Source organism: Dasypus novemcinctus, unplaced genomic scaffold (assembly GCF_030445035.2).
Source record: "Dasypus novemcinctus isolate mDasNov1 unplaced genomic scaffold, mDasNov1.1.hap2 scaffold_151, whole genome shotgun sequence".
NCBI classification, from domain to species: Eukaryota; Metazoa; Chordata; class Mammalia; order Cingulata; family Dasypodidae; genus Dasypus; species Dasypus novemcinctus.
The window spans coordinates 558,402-581,411 of record NW_026688155.1 but is presented as its reverse complement, the minus strand read 5'-3'; the positions used below and the strand labels follow the sequence as shown (position 1 = coordinate 581,411).

The 23,010-nt window shown below is 44.4% G+C and overlaps 1 long non-coding RNA gene and 1 pseudogene across 1 annotated transcript in view; one reads left to right on the top strand and one right to left on the bottom strand.

Moving 5' to 3' along the window:
* Window positions 1-407: 407 nt before the first annotated feature.
* Window positions 408-23,010, bottom strand: part of LOC131277566 (uncharacterized) — a 71,415-nt gene continuing 48,812 nt past the window's right edge. Inside the window, exon 3 of the long non-coding RNA XR_009184714.1 lies at window positions 408-556. This is a non-coding gene — a long non-coding RNA (uncharacterized lncRNA). The remainder of the gene's footprint in view (window positions 557-23,010) is intronic.
* Window positions 22,629-22,991, top strand: LOC131277565 (cyclin-dependent kinase 2-associated protein 1 pseudogene; annotated as a pseudogene).

The following is a 23,010-nucleotide window of genomic DNA, read 5'->3' as shown; positions in this document are numbered from 1 at the left end:
GGAGGAGGGGCGGCCTCGGAAGCATGGCTGCCGAGAAGGGGAGACCCGAGGGCACTCTGCGCCCATGCTGAGCTCCCTTCAGGGGTGGCGGTGAGTCCGACCAGCCACCCTATTATGGGGGCAGCGGCTTGGCCTACCACGGCCGCTCCCCCGCCAGGCCAGCAAACCACGCTTCAGCCCGAGGGGTGACCGCAGCTTTCATTACACATCTCCACTGTTTCAAATTTAAAACATTATGCCCCTGAGGCTGAAACCAACCACAATGCTTTTGTATTAAAGCAAACAATTCAATTAACTCACAACTTTTTACAGGCACCCCACTAGCTTTCAACAAAGTTTTTAACACTTGCAAATATTCTTCCACACTTCCCATTTGAATACCCATTACCCTGATGACTTCGTGGAAATGTAACTTACCTAAAAGAAGACTTGAGTCACACTGCTTTGGACGTCATTTACAACCCTCGTAGGAGTCCTTTCCATGGGTCCCAATACTGTTTTGGAAGACTTACTTCTTTGGGCTCTGCATTGGGCACCATTTGTTGGAGATTTGGGCCTGAATGTTATTGGGAATGAAAGAAAGAGAAAAAGAAGAATGAAAGAAAGAGAGAGAGAGCTGGGATCAGGGGGTCTCTGAGTAGAGACTCATCAGACAACTTTTTGTTTACAAGGCACTCTATATATACCCGTCTACATGAGAACAAGCAGCAACATGCAGTTAACTATCAGCATTACTCATAGTCTAAGGAACTTAAAAAAATCTTATCTCAAGGTACAAAGTCTAAGTGTTCAATTTACTACAAAACGTATGTGCTCATTTTTTCTTTTAGTCTTTAACAGCTTCCTCCTGTTTACTGGGAACTCTTTATTACCACATTCCTTCAGTTGCAAGCATAGCCATGGAAAGAGTATGTCTCTCCTTGTGAGACCTCTGTGCCACAGTTTCCAAAGGGAAAAAGCTATAAAATATTCCAGTCTGTAATTGGATGCAGAAGTTATACCATACTCAGCCATGAAAGGATAGTAGCTGCGGTTGCAACATTACATGAGGTGTCAGCTGACTTGGGCAGGGGGCGTACTTTTTAGTTAATAGAGCTCATGATTTGCTGGTTGCTAATCTCAAGAAAAACCTAGCATATGTCAACTCACAGACTGACCTTTTTTGAAATCATACTGCTCACTCCTTAAAATATCCAAATCCTCTACTGTGATACTTTAAATCCAGTACTCTGTTGTCCATGGCTGAAAAAGATGATTCTCAAGATTGTGAGGTTCCTGTTTCTCAATTATTATCCCCAGGACCAGATTTACCAAAAATAAAGCAAAACAAAGCAAAACACACACACATAAAACAAAACAAACAACAACATAAAAATTCTTGCTAAACCTGGGTTAGATCAAATTTTAAGATGTGTCTTACCATAAAACAGAAACAGATAATTATGAGGCAGACTATGAAGTAACCACTACAGTAGAAGTGATGTGGGCTATGGGTGGAAGGCTCTTTGTCTCTTCAGAGATAACCTAAACTGAAGGCTGTGGGTGTGGAACGGTAAGAGGCTGCAGTCCTGCCCTTAGGGACAATGACAACAGGCTCCAGTCCCAGGAAACAGTTTAACAATGCAAGGGCTATAAACTTTAAGTATTTAGGGGAAATGCAAAAAGTAAATATGCTAAAAGCTTATCTAGAATATCTGGAGTCCATGCTAAAAGCTTACCTAAGATGTGGAAGATATATATGCTAATTGAAGCCTATTGAGAACTGAAACAAAGGGACCATTTGGCCTTTCCTCTCTGTATAAAAGACGTTTGAAAATCTTGTTCGGGGCTCAAAATCATTCCTGAGTCCTGGCCTCTCTATACTCAAATAATTGAACTTCTCTCAAATTCTACAACAGAAGCAATTACTGGTCAACAAGCCCCTAGCCTCACCATGCCCTAGTGAGCTGTGGTAAAACTTTTAAATAGAGGCAGTCATTTAGCTAAAAGGAAATCACAATATTTATACTGACCGTAGGTATGTGTTTGGAGTAATTCATGATTTGGGAAGTTTAGGAAAACAAATGGACTCCCTGAAGTCATTAGGAAACAAATAAAAAATGGTAAATATCTGAAATAATAGATGTATTTCTATCACCTAAAGAAAAGGTAAAACAAAGAAAAAATGCTGTGATAAAAGTGGAGGCTCACACTCACAAAACTTAGAAGAAAAATGCCAACCTAGCAGCTCAACAATATGTGGAGACAACAAAACAGTTTCCTTATACAATGTCACTCATAAGCCCTCTCCAAATGAGTTAGCTCACAGTTAGGAAAGTGTTTTTGTATTTGAAAAAGAAAAATAAGTCAGTAGGGTCACCAATTAAATTCTGGGGATAGAATCTAGGAAGTGCTGGATGGTGCCCTAGAGTCCCTAGAAGAAACTACATGTGAGCCCTCCATGAAATTAACCATTACAGAATGCAAAAAATGAAAAAGGACAAGGAAATATATTGGTGGGCAGTCTTTGATAAGGTACTTTAAAAAATCTGTAACCAGATTCATACATGACAGGCTTGTAAACTAGGCAAAATTTATTAATGTATGTATTTCCATAACCTTAACCCCCACACCTGGACTATTTGAACATCAGCTGAAGGGCTTTACCAGCCAGTTCTTTCAATGGATTTTAATTATATATAGTTTATGGCTTACAGGTATTAAGAATGGGTTGAGGCATTCTCTTGTCAAAATAAGAATGCTTTAACTGTAGGGGAAAAAAAGAAAATGGTTTTCCAAAGCAGGGAGTACCCTTTGAACTCTCAAGCAAGCTTCAAACTCACTTCACTGGAAAGGTTATAAAAAAGTGTGTCAATAAACATTTATGTAATCTAAGTATCTTTTTAAAAATTTATATATATATATATTTAAAGTTTGTGTCAAGTGGTTCCCATCCAGCAAATCACCTACTGCCCATACCATCCAACACCTATGGTAAGGTAGAATAAATCCATGAAATATACAAATTAAAGCTTAAATATTGACTCACTGGTTCTGTCTTGGCCAAAACATTCCCTTTGGTCCTCATGGCCCTGAGGTCTATGCCATCAGGCAACACCACTGATCCCACAAGAGGTAATTATAGGGCAGCTCATGTATGGGGAACAGTTCACTAGAGAGGATCTGTAACAGTTTGATGCTGGATGGGTCCCAGAGAATCATGTCCTTAGAGCCAATCCATTCCTGTGGGAGTGGACCTATTGTAAATGGGACTCTTTGATTAGATTACTTCTGTAAGGCATGCCCCAGGGTGGGACTTAATCCTCTCCATATGGAAAGAGACAGACACAGGTGCTCAGAGTGAAATGCTCAGAAGCTGAGAGAGAAACCAGAAACTGAAAGCAACAGAGTTCAGAGGAGAAAGCAGAGACTGACAGATGACACCATGTACCTTCCCATATGACAGAAGAGTCCAGGATCACCCACAGCTGATCTTTGAGGAGAGAGCATTGCCAGAAGATGTCTTGATTTGGACTCTTTTCTCAGCTTCACAACTGTAAGCTTGCAAGTCAATAAACTCCCTTTGGAAAAGCCAACTCATTTGGGGAAATACTGTTTCATCAGCCTCGGTTAACTAAAACATGATCCAATGATAGTGAATTGAGGTTTTTTCAGTATTGTAGGAAATCAGTGGAATATCCTCAGGGATTTTTTTTTAAGTTACTGAAGATTTACTGACCCTCTACCACCTAAAGACAACATCCCACCACCTGCGAACTGATGACATATTTTGCAAAAGAAAATAATGAAAAACCAATCTCTGACCTACTTGAAATAAACTTATCAGGCATTAATAACTTCACATATAGCTGTCAAATTAGAAGGAAATGAGACTTGAGTACAACACATGCAGCTAAAACTGATGTCACTTCCAAGGTGGGTATATGAAATGGTACATGATTCAAAATTAAAATTAACCAAAATAATCCAGAAGCAATTGACACTGTGTGTGTATCTGATGTGGACAGGTACTGCCAAGATCATGGAACAAGAACCCATTCAGCCAAGTGTTTTGTAGATTATGGGGAAATTTTTTCAGTGATGAGGTACAAACACAGATACCCAGTAAGATTGCATGAAATGAGAGGTTCATAACATCAAAGAATCTGGAGGGGGAGAATGGAGAATCTTGGCATGGCAGGTCCCAGCTTACCTAGCCTAGGTTCCTGTGAGGGTTCATGGTAAGGCAGATTGGAGCACATGTTTATTCCAGGCACTTGTCTTTACTGTGACCCAGATGGGAAGGATCCAATGGAACCTGGGCCTGGCAGTTTCACAATATATGGTACAAAAAGCAGATGTGACTAAGGCCATGTGGAGAAGCTGGGAGCAGCTTCTTATCATCCAAGCCATATGGAAATTGATGCCTTGCAAATAAATTATGCAGCAGGAAAGAGCTGCAGTGGCAAGGGGGCAATTCAAAAGAAGTGGCAGAGGCTGATCATAGAAGCTGAGGTTAGCTCTTATCATCCATACCTGTGAAGATGCAGGTGTTGCTAGTTGTGGTTATACCCAGGGAAGTGTTAACTCAGGTGGTTGCTCAAAATGACTAAGTTAGGACAAGGTGAAGATGTGTCAAAATAATTTATTTCATTACACCAAAATTCCCTTGTTTAATTGATACCCTTGTGCTTTTATCTATATTTACAATTTTGTTTTTATGCTTTTGTTATCTTCCTCAAAAGCCGATTTTCCATACTTTCTCTAGACATCAAGATAAAACCCTTAGTTTAAATAACACTATTAGGAGCAGATGTGGCTCAAGTGGTTGAGTGTCCACTTCTCACATTGGAGATCCTGGATTCAGTTGCCTCATGCCTCCTAAAAAATTAAGAAAAACAAACAAGAAAACCAAAAGAAAAAATCAATTCAGTGAAGCCTATGTGGCTCAATGTTTGAGTTCTAGCTTCCCACATATGCGGTCTCTGGTTCAAACCCTGGCCTTGGTACCTCAAACAGACAACAAAAACAACAACAAAAATCCCAAGGGGACTGCACTTCATCAGTCCAACAAAAGGCAAGTCAGCAAAGCCAGCATCAGGTGACCAAGGGTATTGGCTCTTCTAGGTTTGAATTTCCTAGTCTGAAAAGGCAGACTGTGTTCAGCAGTCATTTTGTTTTGCTTTAAAAAAAAAAACTTTCTCCTGAGAAGGAAAAAAAAATCATACTTTCTCTCATTTTTTAAAAGCATCACTACATAAAATTATGGGTTTACAAAGTAATAAAATTTGACATCCAAATAAAATAGTTTTTCTCCCAGGAATTTCTCAAATGCTTCTTGTGTCATATATGATGCTAACAAATATAAAGCAGGTAATCTAAATTTCAGTTTTGTGACAAAATGCATGTTTTTCCAAAGCTGCACAGAAAGCTCACCTAAACACTTGGGCCCTGAGAGAGTGGCCTTTAGGGAGCAAGCTGGGCACCCAGCAGCCTCTGGGGCTGAGGTCCAGAAGCAGAACCCCCTGTGAGTGGGGACTGGACCATGAAGGCAGCAGAGAGGCCACAGGAGCCCAGAGGCTTGGTGGGAAATCTCAGTCTCCATTCAGCCATGCTCCATTTGGTGTTCTCTGCACAAACCAAAGGCACCTGGATCCACTGTGTAAGGAGAGTGATAAAAGCACCTGGGGAAGTGGCTGCCTCCATGGAGAAGACCAGGCTGGGGGAGCTCTCATTTACCCCCATGGAGCAGGGAAGAGCCTGAGGGCCATAAAGGACCACCTGCTCACAGGGCCTCTATTCTCTAAGCACCAAGCTCAAGCCCTTGCCAACCACATCCCTCCAGTATAAACCAATAGTCTCTTTCTGACTGCACTCACCACTGGGGAGGCATTACTACTGCCCATGTGCAGAGAATGGTTTGTCAGGTCAAATCCTCCAAAACTGCAGGTTCTCTGTGTGAAGGAGAGGCAGACAGGAGAGGAGTTACCCCTGAAGTAGCTGGCAGAGCAGCACACCAACCCCAGACCCCACTTGCGGAGTGTCACTGAGCCACAGATGTGTGTGCAGGTGGAAGTGATGGGGGAGAGGGTGCAGGACTCAGGTTCCCAGGAACCTCTTGCCTAAACAGAGGTCCACAGTGCCCCTGACATACAAACGCCATGATCACCACAAAGCTCTCTGCATATTCTGTGCCCTAAGATTCCCAGTCTTGTCATGACCCAACCTCCCATTCAACCTCCCTTATGTCAGTGACAAATAAAATAAGGGCTATTTATACAGGGTCATGCAGTTTTAGAAGAGAAGACAGAAGCCCAGTGGCTGCAGAGAGCCTTCTAATGGACTTCTGTGTAGTTTAAATCACTCAGAAAGGAGCAAGGCTATGTTTATTGCAGGCTGACAGGCAGGCTCATGCACTGGTGTCTCCTAACCACAGCCACAACGTTACCAACCTACTTAAATATGACCCTTTTTCTAAACGTGTAAAGGGAAGAGACCACATTTCCCCAGAAAGAAAAAGTTGGATGAACAACTGTCTTCAAACACACTCTTTAATTTCATCAGGAAAATTATTGAAGTTTTATAAGGAAGAAGAACTTCAGTGTCCTTTTAGCTTGTTTCAAACTTCATGGAATGCCTTTATATTAGGTAATATAAGGCAGTAATTTTATATTTCCAGAACTTGATTTGAATACATTGTTGACTAAAAAACTAAACAAACAATACCTAAACTTGTAAGAAAATAAGTGAAAGCAAAAACACCCTATTTTTGACACAGCTGATTATCTTTTTAAGTAGCTGTAATAAGATGTGAACAGCAGATACATGTTTCTCAAAGGACTATAGTTAATACTATGTATACTAGAACAGCACAATGAATATTAGAAGTGCTGCTTATTTAAAATAGGCATGCTTGCTCTAAATACTTTAATTAGCTGACTGAGAAACACCCAGGAAGGGAAAGTCCAGACACTGGGCTCCCAGATGTGGACTCAAATCCTGTGTCTGTCCTATGCAGTGTGATGAGTGAAGTGCTTAGACTCAGCTCTGGTTCCCCAGCAGCAACACTTATCATGGACTGAAGACTGGATGGCAGGTGCTCAGTGAGGGCCACTGCACTCAGGACAGCCACCAGTGCCTCCTGACCACTGTGACCCTGAAGTTGAGGCTCAGTCAATGCCACAACCATGCAAATGAAGAGCTGGAATTCATTCTGTGAATTTCTACTCTAAAAGCAAAGCACACTGGGGAGGAACGGAAGGGCTGGATGTGGCAGTTTTGTCCAAAGAGGAGCAGGCAGCAGACTTTCAAGGTGGCAGGTGATGAGGACACCACAGAACCTTCTCCCTCAGCAAACAGCTGCTGCTGCTCTGAATAATGTAGGGTGGATGTGATCTCCAATGGGACATTCCTAATTCATAGCAATTTAATGGGATATCTGACTTCCTTTATAGTCAACTTGGCTGGACCTCGATCTACTCTGTAAAAAGAGAAAGGCCCACATGCAAAAACGTTCACCAAACCACCTAACAAAGCAAATGGTGTTGCACCCACCCTTCAAGGCTGATTTTTAATATTAGCTTTCCCTTCCCACCTTATAAGGCTGAGTAAAGGTTCCCATGTTTACAGGCAATGATTTTATTTCAGTTCCTTTCCCCTGACTCGGGCTTCATGACAGTGTGAGGTCCAGATGCCACACTTGGTAGCATCTGCACATCCTTCTTTAACCAGCAGCAGCTTCACAAGACTGGAGCCCAGCTTGTTATTTCTAATGCACATGAAATAGCTGATAAAGAATTTATGAGGAAACTATGACTGCAATAAGTTAAGCACACATTTAAGTTTCTAAATTCCTGCTGTATGCATTTATTCATAAAATTGAAAGCTTAAAGCTAAGAATGGACTGGTTTTCTTAAATACCAACTAAGACCACATCCTAAGATAAGATAAGCTATCTGGAACAATTTTTCTTTCAATCAGTGGGGGATTGACAAGGAGTATAACAATAAACAGTCCTCAAACTAGTCTCCAACTTTTTCTGTAATACCACATAGTTCTTGAAACAGCACTCCATAAATGGAGAAAATAGGTTGTAAACAATAAAAGAAAAATAACCCAATCTTTGATTTTGTGATATAAATGAGGCTATGTACTCCTTGCATCTTCTGTACAATTATAGAAATGTTTCAGACATACTTGTGGAGAAGGCAGCTAGTAAGTGGAATATGCCATGCAGTTGTCATGCATGTCTCTTCCCCCAAACAAAAATTTAATGACCAAATAAAATAAAGACAAGTGACACATCCAGTGTGTATGAGGCATTATCATTTCCCTGAGGTTTCATTAAGCAAATATGGCATTTTTAGAAGACAAAAAGATCAAGGTTGAAGAATAAAGGACAACTTTCGGTAAAATGAAGGAAATATATGAAAAGGAGAATGCAAAAGAACTTTAAAAATAAATAGAGCAAAGAAAACAATCCTAACCCCCTGAAAAACAACAAGAAAAATGTCTTATTTCTCAGTAAAACATTGTTTTACATTACTTTCTCTGGATAATTAGAAAATTAAATGTTTTCCTTATTGTACAGTAAAGAAATATGCACAAATATAATTGAACACTGAACACATTTCAGCAAGTGCTAAACTGCCCAGTGCTGCCCTTGCTGAGAGTAGCTATTCTAAGTTAGCAACCCCTGCTGTGGGCTGCTATTCTAAGTTAGCAACCCACGAGGACTGGGCGGGCTTCCACGGCTCGGCGGTGAGCCCCTAGGCCAGCGCGTAGGCCTAGGTTCTCCAGGCATGGGGGACGCGCGGTAAAAACCACGGAGACAGCCTATGAGAATGAGCTAGTCCAATTTATTGCAGAAATACACTGGATTATATAAGGTCGGGTCAAGGGAGGGGTAGGGATTGGGGCGGGTAAACTACGGGGCGGTAGTGGATAGGCGGAACTGTGCAGGCAGCTATGAAGTAGGCGGTGATTAATAAAGGGGGCAGATTATGAGTTGGCTAAGTGGACGGGACTGGCGGGAAGGATAGCAACGGCTGGAAAAGGGAGATAACAAAGGCAAGGAGGAGGGGTGAAGGGAGGCAGCAACAATTGCTCCTTTTGTTTTATAAAAAAAGGGTGTGAGAGAGTAGAGGGATGGGCTGTGGAGGGTGAGAGAAAAAGGGGGCAGGATTGACTGGCGATGGGCAAATGACATATCATTTGGCCAGAATGTATGCATAGCCCTTAGGGTTGGTGCGTGCCGGTGCTAGACGAAATATCTAACATGATGTTGCGCATGCTTTTTTGGGGTGGATAGCGCTGTGGCTAGCTTAACTGCGAAGAATTCTCAGACGTATAGCAATAAAGGGGGGCGGAGGGTGCACCCAAGCCCTTTACGCCGAGGGAAGCGAACCCGTACCGACGGCTAAAGTCAGAGAGCTTCACAGCAAGCAGCTTCACAGGCGGGATGTACAGTGGGAAGGGGGGTGAGGACGTGGTCGAGATTGAGGAGTGGAATTAGAGGTAGCAAGACGTTGGTAATGGATTTGCACGAAAGAGCTGAATACTGCATGGGAAGGCGTTGACGAGGGTTTCAATTTGTCGGGGCTGTGGCTGCGAGACAGACAGCTGAAAAGATTGTTAGAAAGGTGAAAATAACAAGGAAGAAGTAGAGTAGGAGTGGGTGCGAGGGGAGTGCGAGGAGCATCTGCGCCGGGAGGTTTCTTGATGAACTATAAGGCACGTTTGGCGGAGGTCAGACGCTTGTCAGCGATGGGTTGTTGGGGCGTTAGGAGCGCTTCTTGTAGAGTGTGCAGAGTTGAGGTCTTTGGGAAATCTGTAATGACAAAAGAAGAAAAAGAGAGCCCTCACGGGGGGGGGCAATCAGCAAAGAGCACTTGCTTAGGTATAGGCACTTTAGGGAGAGGCTGGCTGGTGCTGAATTTGAGCGAATGGGGCAACATCTGGGCCTCCGCTGTCAATGTTGTCTCTCACGGAGGGCATAGGGTACTTATCATTAAGGGGAACTTTAGGGTCAGTGGCAGGCCTAATATAGCGTCCAGGGACCCAGAGTGGTTGTGGCTCTGAGTCTGGGAAGATACAAGCAAAACCTCTCCCCTGTGCTAGCAAGGGAGCTGGGTCCTGCCAAAGATTTGTGGCAGGGTCTTTCCAGTGAATGAGAGGGACTTGCGAGGGTTGCCACATGGGTCCCCAGTGTTTATGAGTTGGGGAGAGTCCTTTGTCATCGAAGGTCAGGAGATTATGATGAATAAGGCAGGCAGTGATGACGTCAGCAGGGGCTTTATGGGGGGAGGAAGCTCTTTCTTTTTGAATGAGTAGCTTGAGCTGTTGGTGAGTGTGCTCAACAATTCCTTGCCCTTGTGGATTGTAGGGGATGCCAAAATGGTGTGTGATGTGGTACATTTGTATGAAGCTGGCAAAGGTGGCACTGCGATAGGCTGGTCCATTGTCGGTTTTGAGATCCCAGGGAATTCCCATGAATAGAATGGCTTGTCGGAGTGCTTTGGTGCAATGTTTAGCGCTCTCTCCTGTGAGGGGCACGGCGTAGCACAGGTGCGAGAAAGTATCAACTGCAACATGAAGATACTTAAGGCGTCCAAAGGCGCTAACGTGTGTGACATCAAGTTGCCAGCGGGAGTTAGGCCGTAGGCCGCGGGGATTAGCTCCGCGAGGCTGCAAGGGTCCAAGAGGCAGCAAAGGTGCACATGTTTGGCAGGAACGCACAAGATGTTTACATGTTTCAATGGGGAGGTCTGGGAAGAGCTTTTGAATGGATCGCGCTGAGAAGTGGAACTGAGAGTGTAGGAGCTTAGCTTGGTTGACAAAGTCTCCCAGTCTTGTTTTGTCAGTGAGGTTTTCTTGAATGGCAACTGGGCATACATGGCGGCCGGATGCTAAAGCGTCGGCGAGGGCATTTCCTTGAGCTGGCGGTCCTGGCAGGCCAGAGTGACTTCTGATATGAGCAATGAACCAGGGTTGTTGCCTTTCTTCAAGCAGTCGCTGTACAAAAGCGAGTGCTTGGTCAATAGTTAAGTCACTGGGTAGGAAAGTAGCAAGCGGGAGGCTGCGACACACTTGTAAAGTGTACAAGCTGTCTGTGAAGATGTTAAGAGGCTGGTCTGGGTAGAGATTGAGGACTGCGGCGACAGCTAAAAGTTCACCTGTTTGGACAGAAAAGTCATTAGCAAACACTAACTGTCGTGGCTTAGGTTCTCTTGGCGTATATATGACAGCAGCGAATGCCTTTTTTGAAGCATCGGTGAAAGCAGTGATGGCAAAAGGAATTGGCTTTCTTGCGGGCAACGGATGGAACGGGTTGGAAAATGCTAATTGAGAAACCCCTTGTAGTAGTGGATGATGCGGATAGTGATTGTCAAAGGAGCCACGAAAGAATTCTATTAGGCTTTGCATTTGGGCATTATTCATGATGAGAGAGGTAACTTCTTTTGCATCGAAAGGCCAAACAATGGTATGTGGTGGGACGCCGTACGTCTGTATGGAGAGAAGTACTAAGTCCGTGGCTAATGTGATCCAAGCCCTTGTGAAAGGGCAGATTTTTGGGAGTTTACTTTTTGACGTGTGCAGAAAAAGAAGAGGACCATCTTGCCATAGGAGACCCGTTGGGGTGACTGGTGTTGGCAAAACTAAGGCAAGGATTGGGAGATCGGGAGAGAATCGCTCTAGGCGGCATTGCTGGAGTGCAGCATTTACTTGTTGGATGGCTTCTTTGGCAGCTGGGGTGATGGTGATGGGGCGAACGACTGCAGCGGATGGACTGCACTTAGTTTGCAGGAGCTCGAAAAGGGGTTGCATTTGCGCTGTTGTGATGGGGAGTGCTGATCGAAGCCAATTGATTTGTCCGCAAAGCCGTTGGAGCTCAGTCAGCGTCATATGATCAGAAACATGGATTTGCGGGCTGGTGGGCTGAATATATTGATGAAAATGAAAGCCTAAGAACTGGAAAGGTGGCTGGGGGTTGACTTTGTCAGGTTGCACTATTAATCCAAGACTTGAGAGGTTCGTCGTAACTGCAGAGAGTAGATCATTGAGAAGTGTGTTAGAACTTGCTGCTAAAAGAAGGTCATCCATATAGTGGATGATGTATGTGTGCTCTGGATGGAACTTAGAGCATAGCGGCTCAATGGCATGATTGACATAGAGCTGACATATAGTTGGACTGTTCCGCATGCCTTGTGGTAGTACTCGCCATTGGAATCGAAGCGCTGCGCCCTGATTGTTGGTGCGTGGGACTGTAAACGCAAATCGTGGACAGTCTTGCGGGTGAAGAGGGATAGAGAAAAAGCAGTCTTTGATATCGATGGTGGCTGCATGAAAATGCTGAGGGACTGCAGTGGGATGTGGGCAACCAGGCTGAGGTGATCCCATTGGCTTAATATGTTTGTTAATTTCTCGAAGGTCATGAAGGAGGCGGAACTTGCTCGTGTTCTTTTTATTGATGATGAAGACTGGCGAATTGTAGGGACTGGTAGATGGCTCAATATGCCCTGCTTGTAGCTGTTCTTCGACGAGGGCAGAGAGAGCTTGCAGTTTATGAGCTGGGAAGGGCCACTGCTCGACCCAGATGGGCTCCTCTGTGTCCCATTCCAGAGGGATAGGGTCAGGTCTTGAGATGGGAGCAGTGGCCCCTATAAGGGGGGGGGGGGGCGGCGCAGCTATGAAGGCTTCTGTGGTGATTCGAGCTTTTAGCTGGCTGAGTACATCTCTTCCCCACAGGATGGTTTGGACTGAAGAAAGGACGAGTGGACGGATCTGGCCTTCGTGACCTTCTCGGTCGCTCCAATGCAGAGGCTGGGAGGTTTTCCAGGAGGTAGCGGCTCCCGTGGCGCCGATGACTTGAGGGCCGGTTTCGAGGGGCCAATGATTGAAGGCAGCGATTTCAAAGGGAATACAAGAGATTTCAGCACCAGAGTCTAAGAGCCCTTCAAGCCATTGTCCGTTTATTTTAAGCTCTAAGGAAGGTTTCTGGTGATGTTTGATAGGCATTGTCCACATTAAGGTTTTGGAGCTCTCTGGAGGGCCTCTTGGGGGAGGGGCTGAGGCCTGCCCCGCTGGAAGTTTAAAGGCTGGAAGATACGTTGCGATGAGCGGCAATCGCGGGCCCAGTGATACCCTTTGCCACAGCGCGGGCATGGTGTGGGGGGGCCTCTTGGTCTGTGCAGTGCTACGGCAGGGCGGGGAGCTGCCTGTTGAGGGCACTTGCGGACGAAATGACCGGGCTGACCGCATCGAAAGCAGGCAGAAGTGGAGGCAGATGACACAGCCATGGCGGAAGCGAAGGCAGCAGTAAGTGCTTTAGTCTGTGGGTCAATATCTTGACAAGCCAATACCCATTCATGTATTGGCTTATCACGGATAGGAAGAATAATGGCCCGGAAGGGTGCAAGGCACCCATCGAGAATGAGTTCTTTTGCTAACACAAACTGAGCATCTTCGTTAGTAATTTTCCGCTGGCATGCTTCTAAAACGCGTGCGACAAATGCTGGAAAGGTTTCTTGCGAGTCTTGAAGCATTTGCGTAAATTTGGTGGACTGCTTGGTAGAAACTAAAGAGAACGATCGCTGGACAAGAGCTTTTACTCGGTGCCAAAACCCTGGATCTATGTTTATATAAGAACGAGGGTCAGCATAGTTGTTAATTCCTGTGTAGGCGTCAGCTGGATCTTGGATACCCGCCTGGACATTTTCTACCACTTGCTTATCAACAGCTACTTGATAGTAAGCACGCCATTCAAGGAACTGGCCTGGCGGAAGGATGGAACGGGCTAGAGAAATCCAGTCATAAGGAAGAGCAAGTTGAACCCCTAACTCTTCTATTAATTGTTGGACATATGGGCTACCTATGCCGTCTTCTTTAACAGCTTTGCGAAGAGTTTTAACTTCTTCGGCTGTGAAGGGAAGCCAAGTCTGAGGGCGTTGCTGCGTGGGCAGCGGGTTGAGCGGGTATAGCTGGGGGGTGGGAGAATGTGCTTCGCTAGAGGCAGGTGGGGAGCTGCTGCCATACGGTGGTGGCGAGGGATGAACGGTAGCGGGAAACAGATGAGAGAATGATGGCTTAGCAGCGTCAAGGCGGCAACAAACTGGCGGCGGGATATTTTTGGGCGCTGGACAAGATGGCGGAGCGGCGACGTCACTTCTAGGCGCCTGCCAAGATGGCGGTGTAGTTACGTCATTTTTGGGCGCCGGCCAAGATGGCGGCGAAGTCACGTCATTTCCGGGAGCCGGCCAAGATGGCGGCGAAGTCACGTCATTTCCGGGGGCCGGCCAAGATGGCGGCGAAGTCACGTCATTTCCGGGGGCCGGCCAAGATGGCGGTGAAGTCACGTCATTTCCGGGGGCCGGCCAAGATGGCGGCGAAGTCACGTCATTTCCGGGGGCAGGGCCGGAAGATGACGAGACAGGGAGGGGCGGGTAAAGGTGAGAGGAAGCGCCTTTGTTCCCGCCGGCGGGCTCGGACATAGGTGAAGAAGAAGCCAGAAGTGCGCCATTTTGGGCAGAGGTGGAAGAAGAAGGAGAAAGTACGCTATTTTGAGGAGCTACTGAAGCGGCTTCTGCGGGCCGTGGGGAGTGCGGGCGGGGAGGTTCGCGCTTGAGAGCGGTGGCGAGCTGGTCAGACAGAGAATTTGGGTCGCCAGGATCATCGGGCTCATAGTCATTGGGTTGCTTGACCGATTTGTCTCGGATGGCTTCTGACGGTGCACCGAGGAGACAGGCGCGTATGGCTACTAGCGCAGGCAGCAGGCCGTGCAGAAAAGACCGCTTTTCATGCTCTATGGCGGAGGTGACTCGATCTATGAGTCGAGAGTATGTGTCTGGGCTCCAGAGCTGGCAGGTGGTGAGCCACGGATTAAAAGGGAGTAGCAGGTCCCAATATTTTTGGAGCTGTTTTAGGGAAACGCGGGCTCCATTGGTATCAAGCAGGGCGGCTAAAAGCCGAACCTGAGGGGTATGGTGTGAGGAGAGAGAGGTGCCCATAGTGGGAGAAGAAAAGACGGCGATGGGGTCCCTACCTGGAGAGCTGAAATGGTCGCCAGTAGACAGCAGCAGCAGCAGCAGAGAGGGGCCAGAGGGCGGTGGAAGGAAAGGATCCCGGGCGAGCCCCCTGCTGAGAGTAGCTATTCTAAGTTAGCAACCCCTGCTGTGGGCTGCTATTCTAAGTTAGCAACCCACGAGGACCGGGCGGGCTTCCACGGCTCGGCGGTGAGCCCCTAGGCCAGCACGTAGGCCTAGGTTCTCCAGGTGTGGGGGACGCGCGGTAAAAACCACGGAGACAGCCTATGAGAATGAGCTAGTCCAATTTATTGCGGAAATACACTGGATTATATAAGGTCGGGTCAAGGGAGGGGTAGGGATTGGGGCGGGTAAACTACGGGGCGGTAGTGGATAGGCGGAACTGTGCAGGCAGCTATGAGGTAGGCGGTGATTAATAAAGGGGGCAGATTATGAGTTGGCTAAGTGGACGGGACTGGTGGGAAGGATAGCAACGGCTGGAAAAGGGAGATAACAAAGGCAAGGAGGAGGGGTGAAGGGAGGCAGCAACAGCCCTAAGTTCATAGTACCTTAAAAATATTTAAACTTGGGCTGAGATTACATACATTGCTATCATTATGGGGCAAAATAAATATTTTCTTTTAAAAAATGGTACTTGAAAACAACCTTGTCTGAGGTCTACATGATGCCTGTGGAATCAGTCCCTGACCCCCATGTTAGCACAAATCTGAAAAAAAGAACTTTCAGAGGGAAGTTCTTGATGAAGTTACATTGTTATAAATGATGACATATGCAGTCTATGATTTAGGTATCATATTGATAATGTATCATCTTCTGTTGTGAACCTACATATATCGCGAATACCATGAGGGTCATATGAACAACTGAATGTATTCAATTTGGAAAAATTGTCCGTGTCACATAATTTAAACCCACAAGGTTGGTCAGCCAATGAGGGAAGTGGGCTGTTTTATCATGGACATGAGCTGGGAAGACACTGGTGTGCTGAGCCTGTACCGAGTCTGGCCATGGTATATTATACAGAACAGATGTGAGACTGACTGAGCAAGAAAGAGAACTGTCATTTCAGCACAAAAACAAAACCCAAACAAAAAATACCATGCTAGAAAGGAAGAGAAAACTTTTGCTACATAGTAATAGTATTAAAAGAGCCACAAGATTCCTTTTTAGAATCTTTTAGAATGGAGAAGGGTGTTTCACATTGGTGCTGACCAGACAAGGACCTGGTAACATATAAGTAGCACAGCCTTGGGCTGGGGAGGATGGCAGGATGGAGGGCCACTGTCATCCTGAAGAGCTGGATGGGAGCCCAGGGCTTCTCCAGGCTCTGGGCATTCATACAGACCATGTGCCAGCTTCAAGGGGACAGACACATCCTCTTACCAGTCTAACCACACAGTAGTAAAACTGAGAAGCATTTCATTATCTGTAAGCAACTGCTTCATTTCTGGCTACATACAGGAGAATAGACAAGATGTGTGTGTACATTTCCAAATGCTGCTTCTTTTGTTTAAAAAGATAAGAGCATCTAAGAGCTTAAGTAAAACAGAAGAGCTCTAATCTTCTTCCCTTTTAGTTAGCAGAGACAAGCATGTCTTTCAAGGCATCAAAGCAGAATGCTCTGACCCATATGGGCTCTCAGGAGGTTGGGGGGCCTCCATACTTAGCTTCCCAGCCCCAGTGGCCTCCCACTATCAAGAGGACAGATGGGAAGAGGGGGGAGCATGGCTATTAGCAACATTTGTTCCTTTTGTTTGGGGCTTGTGTTACCCTGTGTGACTGGAAGGGGGATGGAGCAAGAAGCTGAGCCTTTTTCTGGTCAAAGCCTCTGACTCAGGTTCTGATGCTTTTGCCTCAAGGGATCACCTACTCCCAACCTAATGTGTTGGAATACAATAGTGGTGTGAAATTGACACGCAGGCTTCCATGTGCCCCATGAACAGAACTGGGGAGCCTCAAAAGATCCCACTGTAGGCATGAAAAACCCTGCATGGCAAATGTGCAATATCAACAATTATCTATCTACTGATATGCTATGAGCACCTCACAGATCCTGTTTCAGAACCAGAGACCCTGGTTAGAACAAAACAATCATTACTGAAGTTGCTAAAGTCTGTTGGTGCACAAAAACACACACAATGAAAGACATTATATTTTATCTTGGCCACTATATTATGACCAAGTGATGAGAAACAACAATATATTATATATTGTTTAAATTATCTTCTAGGGGAGTTGTTTGTAATGCCAAGCTCCTCTGTGAAAGAACACAGGAAAATGTCTACAGAAACTTGGTAGTAGTCAACCAGCAGGAACCATCAGATTCAGGTGCATCTCTAAGTGAAAACAGGTGTCACCTTCAAGATGGCAACCATCAGGAAGCAGACTTGCTCCAGTGGATAGGGTGTCCGTCTACCACATGGGAGGTCTGTGGTTCAAACCCCGGGCCTCCTTGACCCATGTGGAGCTGGCCCATGTGCAGCACTGATGCACACAAGGAGTGCTGCCCCACGCAGGGGTGCCCCCTGCATAGGGGAGCCCCATCACAAGGAGAGCACCCCATAAGGAGACCGACCAGTGTGAAAGTTCAGCCTGCCCAGTAATGGTGCCACATGCACGGAGAGCTGACACAACAAGACGATGCAACAAAAAAGAGACACAGATTCCCATGCCGCTGAAAACAACAGATGCAGACAAAGAACACACAGCAAATGGACACAGAGAACAGACAACTGGGGCAGGGGAGGGGGAAGGGGAGAGAAATAAATAAAATATTTTTAAAAAAGATGGCAGCCATCAAAGGGACCCTGTGCAAGAGGTGTAGGAGGAGAAACCTTCATCCTCAAATTTGATTTTTAAACCTTCATCTAAAAGGAGAGTAATTAGTGAGACAGAAAATTCAGAAGACTTAGCTGGTGGACAACAGAGAAAGCACCACAAATCTGCTAGCATTTACCTTTCCTCTGATGAAAGTCTTGCTCTATAATAAGGAAGATATGGTGTAAAAGATTCTGTAGGAGTGAATCAATGGAGACTATCAAATCTGGATCTTGATACTGGTTTAAGTGAACATTCTGGTGATTGGTTGAATCAGGATTCAGTTTCAGATCAATTCAGTGTATAATTTGAAGTTGAATCTCTTGATTCAGAAGATTAGTGAAGAAGGACAAGAACTCTCATATGAAGATGATCAGGTTTATCAAGTTACTGTATATCAAGCAGGGGAGAGTGATACAGACTCATCTGAAGAAGATCCTGAAATTTCCTTAGCTCTCTGTGGGAAATGTACTTCATGCAATGAAATGTATCCTCCCCTTGTGGAAATGCATTACAACAGATGTGAGAATTGGCTTCCTGAAGATAAAGGAAATGATAAAGGGAAAATACCTGGGAAAGCCATACTAGAAAACTCAACACATATAGAAGAGGACTTTAATGTTCCTGATTTCAGAAAAATGACATAGAGGAAAAGAATAAAATCACACAAGTCTCCCAATCCCAAGAAAATGAGGGCTATTCTCAGCCATCAGCTTCTAGGAGCAACATTTATACCAGTAAGAAGATGTCAGCTATCTGCCCATTGGGATTTAAGCCCCCTCTCAAGTAGAAGCAGTGGGATCACCATCCTGAAATTCTCAAGACTGGGGAGTGAACAATGGACTAAAGTAGACTTAGTATTATTCTATTATAGACTTAATATTATTCTAGCAATGGAAGAACTTTTATCATTGATGAAAAGGTAGTGGCCACCAGAGGTTCTGAAGTGAGGGAGAGGGAAGAATAGATATAATATGGGGACATTTGGGGCATTGGAATTGTCCTGCATGACATTGCAATGACAGGTATAGGCCATTACATTTGGTCATAACCTATAACATTGGGTAAGGCAGAGTGTAAGCTATAATAGAAACTATAGTACATTGTTAATAACAATGCTTCAATATGTGTTTATCAATTGTAGCAAATTTACCACACTAATGAAAGATGTCAATGTGGGAAAGTGTGGGAGGGTTAGGGTGAGGGGTTGGGGAATATGGGAATCCCCTATATTTTTTATTAAACATTTACATAATCTAAAGCTTCTTTAAAAATTAAAAAAAAATTAAAGCTGTCCGAGAGTTTGAGAGGAATGAAACACAAGATAAAGAAAAATGCATGGAATCTAGTTTCCATCTTTGTGCCATTGAACTTTGTGATCTAAAATTGACTGTATCATTCAAGACAAAAAAGGACATCTTATGGCTTGTTTTACATGTTCAAAAAAGCTAAAAAAAAAACCACAAAAAGCAAAATAAGGCCTGCCCAATATGTAGGCAGCTAGTTCAAATGATTATGCTAACTTATTTTTCCTAGTTGACTTGTTTGTAAGAGTAGAATTATATATTTCTAACTATGTAACCCTAAAAACTCAGATAGTTATTTTAGCAACATTAAATTTATTTTTATGTTTTTATACATATTGAAGTGTAAAAGTATCTCAGTCCATGTAGAATTCTTCTCCTTAATATAATTTACCTACTAGGGGAGGGGATGGGTTTAGTGAATATTCACTTAATTTTAAGAAAATTTCACTTCTGTTTATAGTTCATGTTTGGGTTTTAATGTAATTTGAATTGGTTATATAGCTGGTTTTTTAACTTTATCCTTCATATTTTAATTAATTTCTACCTTCACTTAAATAAAAATATCTGATTTTTCAAAATATAAGTAGGGTATTCACATATACATTATTTAGTACATTTCTTTTAAGGAGATAAATTTTGTGAGAGAGATTTATTATTTAAATTTTAGATACTCTTAAATCTTCTCATCCTTACTCTGCTCTTTCAGAGTCTCTTAAAATATTCTTTACAGGGAAGCAGACTTGGCCCAGTGGATAGATAGGGTGTCTGTCTACCACATGGGAGGTCCACAGTTCAAACCCTGGACTTCCTTGACCTGTGTGGAGCTGGCCCACATGCAGTGCTTATGTGCACAAGGAGTGCCGTGCCACACAGGAGTGCCCCCTGTGTAGGGGAGCCCCATGTGCAAGGAGTGTGCCCCGTAAGGAGAGCTGCCCAGCATGAAAGAACGTGCAGCCTGCCCAGGGATGGCACCACACACATGGAGAGCTGATGCAGCAAGATGATGCAACAAAAAGAGACACAGATTCCCAAGCCACTGACAACAGAAGCCGACAAAAACAAGAACACAGCAGATGGACACAGAGAACAAATGACTGGGGGCGGGGGGCAGGAAGGGCAGAGAAAAAAAATCTTTAAAAGATATTCTTTACAGATCAATAGAAATTGGTAGTTATATTCTCTGCCACTGAAGTAAAAAATGTACCACTTGTTCTCCAGGTATAGGTGGTGATGATGTTGTCCATTGAGAGTCTTTCAGAGGAGCCAATACAACTTTTTTAAAGCTCTGCAGTAAAATGCGGAGTTGTCCTGGGAGGTCCAATGTGACATACATTTTCAGGGTTTGGTGGGAATTGTTTGTTTCTCTCAAGTGAAAAACAGTTTAATTCACTTTGAAGTGTCTTCTTAGACAGGATTACACAGTCTCTATTAATTGCCTAGACATCAGAACTTTGCTTAAGACCAGTTTCAGAAACAAGTGAATTCAGAAAGATTAATTCATAAATTAGTTAAAAGGAAGAACTGTTCAGTTTTTAAAAAATAGCTGGAAAGGTCAACATTTCTCTAAATTATCCAGAAAATATACATCACTTCCTTCAAGAATTACAGGGTCATGGGATTCTAATATTGCTGTCAAACTGCACAGATTAACTTATTGATTTATATATATGTATGAGTCCTTCAGCAAAATAGTATGAATAAACAAACTTTAGATAAGTGGAGTTGAGTTTTAATTTAAAGTTCCAGTGTTTTGCTTCTGGTTATGACAGGTTGAGGGCAATAAAATAAACTGAGCTATGAGTTTAGAACAGAACTGAGGGCCAATTTTAAACAGCAACATAGTGTGTGGGAAGCTGCCTCTGGCACAGGTGTTGTATTGGCCATCTTGTTGCTAAGCGCTATTTTTAGATCCTAACCCGGTTAAATTTCCATTTCCCCACCCTCCCTGAAGCAATTAAGTTTCTGTTCTTACACCACTCCCCCGGGCTCCAATTGGGCACTCCCTAAAGAGCAGGAAAGTCTTTCCGCTGACGTTGCCAAATAACCATCTGCACATGCGTGTGGCATGAGAATCAAAATCTAGTTAATCAATCATTTACTGACACATGTGTTGTCGTCAGTATGTACCACCTCATTCATCCCTGGCTATAAATACCCCTGATTGATCCTCAATAAATGAGACTTGATCAGAATCCTGTCTTGTCTCCATTCTTTGTGTCTCTTGTCCCTTTTCATTCCCAATCCCTCCCTCAGGTCTTGGTTCTACTGATCCGTGGGTGGGGTCAATAGTGTGTCTGTTATTAGCAGTAGATTGTTATAGATAGACTTCATAAAAACAATAAACACATCCACATATGACTTACCCATGTATACGTATGTAAATATAAAACAAATGGCTGAAGGTATTGGTAATTAAGCCAAAGCTATTTTCATATACAGTAAAGCTTAATTAATTTTTAATTTGATACCTCCAGCTAGAGCTAAACAGAATACATCCTTTCTTAGAAGAGTTAGTATAAATGAGATAATTTAATATACATTCAGAGTATATCTTTGCAGTGATTATGCTGCTTACAATGCAAAACTGAGCAAATGGAATCTCATTCTAAATGCCTATGGATTATTAATGTGGTCTTGATTACCTAAATTTTAAAGCATGGTGTAAAATATTATTGAGTGATTTACAAAGAAACAACTTATTAAGTGATTTTAAAAATATAAAAAGCAATGCTATTGTTGTAGAGAAATCAGGTGTGCGAGGTATCGAAGGCCAGGACACGAGAGTACCGAGAAGGAAGTTGGTTTATTTCAACCGGCTGGGCTCGGTGGACTCTTGTCCTAATAAAAACCAAGGCCCGAATAGCTTTTTTCAGACCCTTTTATACAGAGGATATAGGATTAGGGAGACTAACAGTGATGGCAAACAGACCTCAGGTTAGGTTCTTCAGTGTTTGATCTTAGTATCAGATAGGTTATTTCCTCCAGGCGAGTTACATATTCTCCACATCCAAGGCAGCTTGGATTAGCATATCTTCCATATCTCACCTGGAGGCAACCCTAAATACACATTTAGTCTCACATCATATCTGATCATTCAAAGACTGTAGGGCCTATATTACTTATTTGGCTATTTTGGGGACCAGGTACACTGGGAAACAATTTTGAATTTATGCACAAGCTATATCACTATTAATCACTGCTACTTCTCTAAGGTTAGATCTAGCTCAACTCCAGTTATTTATAGGGTTTCTAGCATTATAAATTTAACTGATTGCTGGGTTTGCCAATATCTAGATGATAAAGACAGACCTAGATATTTGCCGGTGTGGCCCGAGCCGCCGCCAACAAAAAGTGCGCGGGAGCCCGGCGGGCGCATGGACGGGTGCAGGGGCCATGGGCGCAGTGCCCCCTCGCTGCCTCACTGCTGCCACAGCCACCACCACGGGCCCAACCCCGCACGCCCTGCGCCCCGCCGCCTGCGGGGATGCCTTACAAACTGAACTTGAATGCGCACATGCCCGCCGCCTCCCTCAATGCGGCTGGAAGTGTCCACTCTCCTTCTACCAGTATGGCGACATCCTCGCAGTACCACCAGCTGCTGAGTGACTATGGCGGCCATCCCTTGGCTACACCCAGGGAACTGGGAAGAGCCAGGTGCCCCAAAGCAAATATGCTGAGCTGCTGGCCATCATCAAAGAGCTGGGGAAAGAGATCAGACCCACCTACGCAGGGAGCAAGAGCGCCATGAAGAGATTGAAACGAGGCATCATTCATGCTAGAGGACTGGTTCGGGAGTGCTTGGCCAAAACAGAACAGAATGCCAGATCCTAGCCACCTCGTTAGCTTTGAAGGCTTTCCATCTTTAC